This window comes from Pinus tabuliformis, chromosome 5_2 (genome assembly GCF_031772625.1).
Source record: "Pinus tabuliformis cultivar Carrire ecotype Pingquan chromosome 5_2, CPIR1, whole genome shotgun sequence".
NCBI lineage: Eukaryota > Viridiplantae > Streptophyta > Pinopsida > Pinales > Pinaceae > Pinus > Pinus tabuliformis.
In genome coordinates, this window is record NC_142306.1 from 456032734 (window position 1) to 456039186 (window position 6453).

The following is a 6453-nucleotide window of genomic DNA, read 5'->3' on the forward strand; positions in this document are numbered from 1 at the left end:
GCTATGTTTTCTCTCGAGGTACTCCAAAGCTATCCGTCTCAGTGGAAATCCTTGTTGTCGGCTATTGGGGGTATTGATCCTACCAATTCCAATTTGATATGTTTTGATCTAGAGAACCACGTTCTGCGACTACCTCATCAGATTGCCTTTCTCATTCAGGTAATCATCAATGAGAAAACCATTCATAGGACCATCATCGATGAAGGTGCTTCTACCTGCATCATGTCAGTCGCTTGCTGGAAGGCAATTGGTTCTCCTACTTTGAACCAATCCCCTAACACTTTGGAAGCTTTCACGGGCACGATTTGCAACCCTTCGGTGTCTTACCCAACCTTGCCATTACTTTGGAGGGCAAGACAGTACACGTCGAGGTGGAAATTGTTGACGCTAATCTCAATTATAATCTTCTACTCGGATGGAGCTAGACCCATGCCATGCATGCTGTAGCCTCCTCCTTGTTCCACGTGATTCATTTCCCCATCAAGGGAAGATCGTCATAGTCAACCAACTGTCCTTGTTTGCCTCTTCCTCCTCGGATGGCAATGTTCCGTATGTCAAGCACACTTGTGCTCCTTTTGAGAGTGTGGGGGCGGGTCTTTTTAAATATTCTGCCTTGATGGGAATTTTTCCTCTCCCACTTCCTCATGTTTCCTCTGTCAACATGATCTCGGTCAAATGTGATCCTTGGGTCATACCTTCACTAGATCTTGTTGATACCTAGGGCAAGGTTATGCCACTCAGTCCTGTCGAAATCAATTATGTGGAAATTGTTTCAGCCTCAAGTTTTGTATCCTCTGATTTATTGTTTCAAGAACTTCCCTCGATATGTATTTTCAATCCCCATGGCTTGGTGCTTTAGAATCTCCTGATCCCCTAGCTGAGACTTTTCTTGCTGATGAGAGTATTATGGAAGTAACATCTCTGGAGGAACCACCTTGGAACGATACTCATCATCGTTCCTCGTTCCTGCCTAGCCCGATGGTCATGTCTATGTTTCTTGAGAAGTTATCTTCTCCACTACCTATTAACATGTAGGTTTATCCTGACATTGTCAAGATCTTAGATTTGAGGGCACCTTTATCCCTTCATGGATTCAGGTTTTTTCTCCCTCCATGAGTTTTTACCGATTGCTCATTCTTGCAATGAGGTTGTCATTTGACTCGTAACCCTCCCTCACCTAGGGGGCATGGGGGCAACACCTTATATGAAGTTATACTCTATTATTTGGCCGATTCAATGCTTACTCATCATGTCAACGGTAAAACTCTGATGTTCATATTTGTTGATTGATTACCCGGGTTTGAGCACGGATTCTCTCAAAAAGTACTATGCTTAGGTCATCTTGCATGGTTACTTGTGTACATTAGCGTGTCATTCATTTTTGTGTAGTGTGGTTTGGTGTGTTAGTTTTCAAACAAATTTCCTGTTTAGTATGTTTTTCCCTACTTTGCAGATGTCTATGACTCCTCACATTGGTTTCACTAATGTTGCTTGTCATAGTAACCAAAATCTATACTTCGCGGCATGGGCCATTTATGACCCTCATGGTGAGTTGATTGATATTCAAGGTATTTGTTTAGGTTGCACAACTAATAACATTGCTGAATACAACACAGTCATCGAATTGTTGTCAGAAGCCATCGCTCTTGACATTCGGGAATTGGTTGTCAACCTAGATTCGCAGCTTGTTGTCCTTCAACTCAACGGGAAATATTTTGTCAGAAACCCCAGATATTGAGAATGTATTTGCGTATTTGTCTACTGGAATGAAATTTTGATTATATTACATATCATCATATTCTTAGACACATGAATACATTGACAGATGGATTAGTTAATTATGTGTTGGATAGACATTTATGAAACATGTGAAAAGCCAAAACAAATAATTTGTACCATAGTAAACAAGAAAATGCAGCATATATATATATATGGTGATAATGTTTGATACATCAAAACCCCAAAAAATAATATGTGTGTTCAAATAACATCGACGACTCATAGGCCTCATATATCCGTGGCACGCAGGCCTCAAAAATGTAAATGCTAGACCTAGGAACTAATCAGCATGGTGATCATGGTAACATGAAATTGCTCGTGCAACACAAGTCAACAATCGGTGGATCCGGTTCGATACTCCCACTGTATGCCTCTGGTACTGGTGTGGGATGTCTCCCACTCGGGCATACTCTAGGATACCACAAGTCAACCCCTCAAGGTTCCTCGCAATCTCCTCCTTGTTGTCACTCCCCTCCTGATAAGGAGCGACATCAAATTGGTGAGCGATGCGCCTAGCTATTAAGGACATCTCGACAGGACACTCTGGTCTAACATCTGCATTGATAAAATAAACTGTTATAAACACATATATATAAAAAACAATTACAAAATCAAAAAATTTAAAATTGATTTTTTACCTTCATCATCGAAATCCTCCCCATCTAGCAGCAACATGTCTAGATCTCCGTGGAAGTCAGTACCGCTATATGGCCAATCCTCCACTACGATCAGTTATCGTCGTAGCCATGAAAAGAAGGCGGGCCTGTAGGACATATGCTGGCCCCCAGTGATCCTAGGCATCAAACAACTCCAACGGACCATCCGTGGGTCTCGTGGCATCGACAGATCTACCTCAGTCAGCTGGTACTGGAACAACGGAACCTGCTCTAAGAAGAAGGTCACTAGTATAGATCCGAAGCAAAATTTCTTTAGATTCCCCGCCTTAGCTTTTGTCAGCTAGCGTTTCATGTTGATCTTCATGGCTTCCGCCCAATTGAAGATCGTCGGTGTTGTATAGTCGATAGCATATAGAAATTTTGACTTGTTAGTCTCGTGCTCTGCTTGGGACCCAACCACTCTGTTGATAGTCAACAATAGCACTCTCAGTGTCAAATCTCACATAGTGGCAATCTCAATCTTGCCGCTCTTGGATTTGAGGGCTTCTGGGCAATGTTTAACAAGTAGCATGGATATGCTTGCCCCAATCGGTCGTGACCCATATAGGTTGACTGGTTCCCCTCTCCAGGATAGTCCTGTGATGAAATAGATGTCTGAAGTTTCTAACTCCAACTCTTGGTCACCAATGATGAATATTTCCTGATTTATGTCCCAGAGACTAATCAAGTATTGAAGTAGCTCAAGTTGAGCTCGCATCCCTGGTGTGAGAAAGAACTTGAGGAGCCCACAGTTCCTCAAGGTGTCTAAGCAATTTGCATCATTCATTTCTTGGGTGTCCACATATTCGTGCTCACGTTCTTTCTAGTCTACCATTTTCGACAATTCTTTCCTGCAAAAACCATGTATTCAAGTCAATAATCATTTTTGGCAAGTAAAATTTAAATTCAAACGGTGGATTTGAGAGGAAAATGGCTTTTTCCTTGTTCACGACGCTGACACGCCTGTTTTAAAAACAGTTGTGCTGACGCAGCGGTTGGGCGTTTTAACAACCCTCGGCCAACACGATTTCGTGCCCGGAAATTGCGCCGACTGAGGGCAATTTTTTTATACCAAAACCTCCCTCAGAAATCCAAAAATGGATAAAAACAAGAATAAATAGTAGAGAAATGGAGCTTAGGGACTTGGCTCTTACCTGCAACTGGCGGCTTGGCGAATGACCTCCCAGATCTCTCGCAATCTGCTCCGAAAAAATTACGGCAAAAGAGGGTAAAAAGTTTTTCACAGCAAGGTAAAATGGTAAATGGTAAAAAATATTTACCTTTCTCCTCCTTTATTCAATTTTTTATGAAATATTAGGGTTTTTAAGTATTTCTGACTTATTTTTCCTCAGAATTGGATAATTCACTTTCCCTTTTTGCGCAACAACAAGTGATGGATGTTCAACGATGATGTCAAGTCACATTTCAGCTGTTTTCTCGACTCGTAAAACTCAAATGAAAAGATTTCCAAGTATTTTTCCCTTTTGACTCGTAAAAGAGAATAAAATGGGGGGCTTGCTTTCAATCTCTTTTCTGACCCTTTAAACATGAAAAGATAGTCAAGCCCTTGTCATTTCGAGCTCGTTAACAGATGCGAAACGTCATGTGCCTAGTATAAGTTTATCCCTTTTTTTGGGCTGGGATGCACTATTTACGAAAAAAGGTACTCCTTGACTGAAATGGTCAAGCGGTTCTCTCGAGCATCATTTTCTACCTTTTTGGGCTCGAAAGACACAAATGTAAGAAAAGGGACCATGTGGAGTTTTCTTTTCCGTGTCTTTTTCTAACTCTATAAACATGAAAAAGATACCGAGTTGTACCTTTGTCAAACTCGTTAAAATATTAAACGACATTGGATTTGTCACCATGACGAACATGAGCTTCTCCTTCCTAGGGCTCGTTAAACTTACTAGGTCGGATTCATCTGAAGGATGAAATTACAGTGCAAGCATATGCTATCCCCTTCAAGCTTGCGATTAAAAAATAATTGGGGTACCTGCCAGGAATGGTGGGGAAAAATTTGGAAATCTAATCAGTTGTGTCAGCAGCTCACTCTTGAAAATGATACTTTCTGCTTCATGTCGGGTTAGGATATCCTCCTTTTTATCATTGACCTTCTTGGGTTGGGTCGTTTGTTTTTGCCTTCCATTTGATCTCTGCCACTTCATCATGACGATCAATCCTATGGATCGAAAAGCTGCCAAACTTCTAGTAGTGTCACCTATATGTTCAAGAGTTGTCCTTCTGCAGTTACACATACCCCTGACTCTCTGTATCATCCAAAATAATTTTACATCCCTTTGTCTCATGTTGATGATGTGGGATACATTATGGCTCTCCTTAGACATGGTCGCTTCCTGTTGACTTCAACTCATTATCCAGGAAGTTGACCGTGAGCCTCATTTCTAGTACCTTAGAGCTTGCATGCCCTAATGGCAAGTTCTTTGCACTCGATGACAAATTCACATCATTGGCTTCTGATCGGGTGATTTCATGAGTGTTCGACTATAGTTCCTTTATTCACATTCCGTTAATTGTGTTGATTGTACTTTGATCGGGTCGTGTTGGAGCGCAAGACCCTGGCAAAGATTACAAAAGTCCAGGTTGCAAGGTGATGTGACATGATAATGTTGATATACATGTCTCTCTCAGATGGATGGCTCCGACCATATCATGAGTTATCATATGTGATCCTCCTCATTATTGGATGGTTGCGACCATACCTTGGTTTCGATATGATCCTCTTTATCGGATGGCCGCACCCATACCTTGGATCCATTTACATGATCATTCTCTGGATGGCTGCGTCCATGCTACGATTCATGTATCATTTGAAAATTTTTTCAGTTATGTATATGTATCTATACTTTCTTGCAGGTTTTCTGACAACAGACTCCGGTTCCCCACACTGATTCATAAAGCATTTCATCCCTCACTCTAGTTTGGCCTTCATGCTTTAGGGGCATCTATTACACAACATTTTGTCACTCTCCCTGTACTCGCCGTTCCATGATCCTGGAGGACATCTACATTGAACCCTACATGATTCCCCTTCATGAAGAAACTCCCATTGTGTCCCTCTTCATGAGCAGAACAATTCCCTTTTGCATCATTTCCCAAAAATCTTCTGTTTTTCCCAGTTTACAAGACCGACACTAATGACCAGCGTCCTCCTCGCGTCGATATGCAGGGATTAATAATATCCCTAACTCCAATCGGAGCGGCTGATTCTTGTTCCAGTCGCGCCGATCCTCTTTTGGAAAGTTTTTTAAATAAGGAGCCGAAGCTTCCAGCTCTAGAAGCTTTGTAACAGAAGTCTGGTAAATGGTTGGGATGGATGGAGTCGAGGATGTCAGTTTGGGCTCCTTTCCCCTATAAGGATGGAACTACCTCATGAGATGAAACCTTCTCCCATTAGAAGAGAAAACACATTCCATCCATTCATGCTATATAAGCCTCCCTTTTTCCCAAGCACAAGCTAGTGCTAATGTTGGTGTGCTAGTGATGATTAAGTTTGGAGTAATTAGCAGGTTATTCATAGTGGTAGCTCTCTAGTTGTGTGTGAGGGATAAGTGTGAATTTAATTTAGTGTGAAGACTAAAGGGAAGAGCCTTAAAACTACCATTTTTGAGGCCATCATGGAATGCTAACGGAAGTGTGTGGGAACCTATTTTTGTCGGAGGAGAACAACAATGTCAAGACAATGGTTGTAATTTCTTCTTGATTTAATATATATGCAACTATCGATTAATTTCATACATAATGTGTCATCTCACATGTTTATGGCTTAATGCTTCTTGACTTGTTAAGTATGTTGAACTAAAATTTGTCTATTATCACGGTTGTTGTTTGCTATTGTTTACTTGTTTCAGGTGTTCGAAGAATGAAACTGGAGATAGTTGGAGCGAGCAAGAAAGGCCATCACCAAACGGGATAAGTGTACTAAGAGTTAGGCCCTCTTAATTGGTTCTAACCTAAGGAAATATTCCATAGAATTTATTGTTTGTGGCTAGACCCG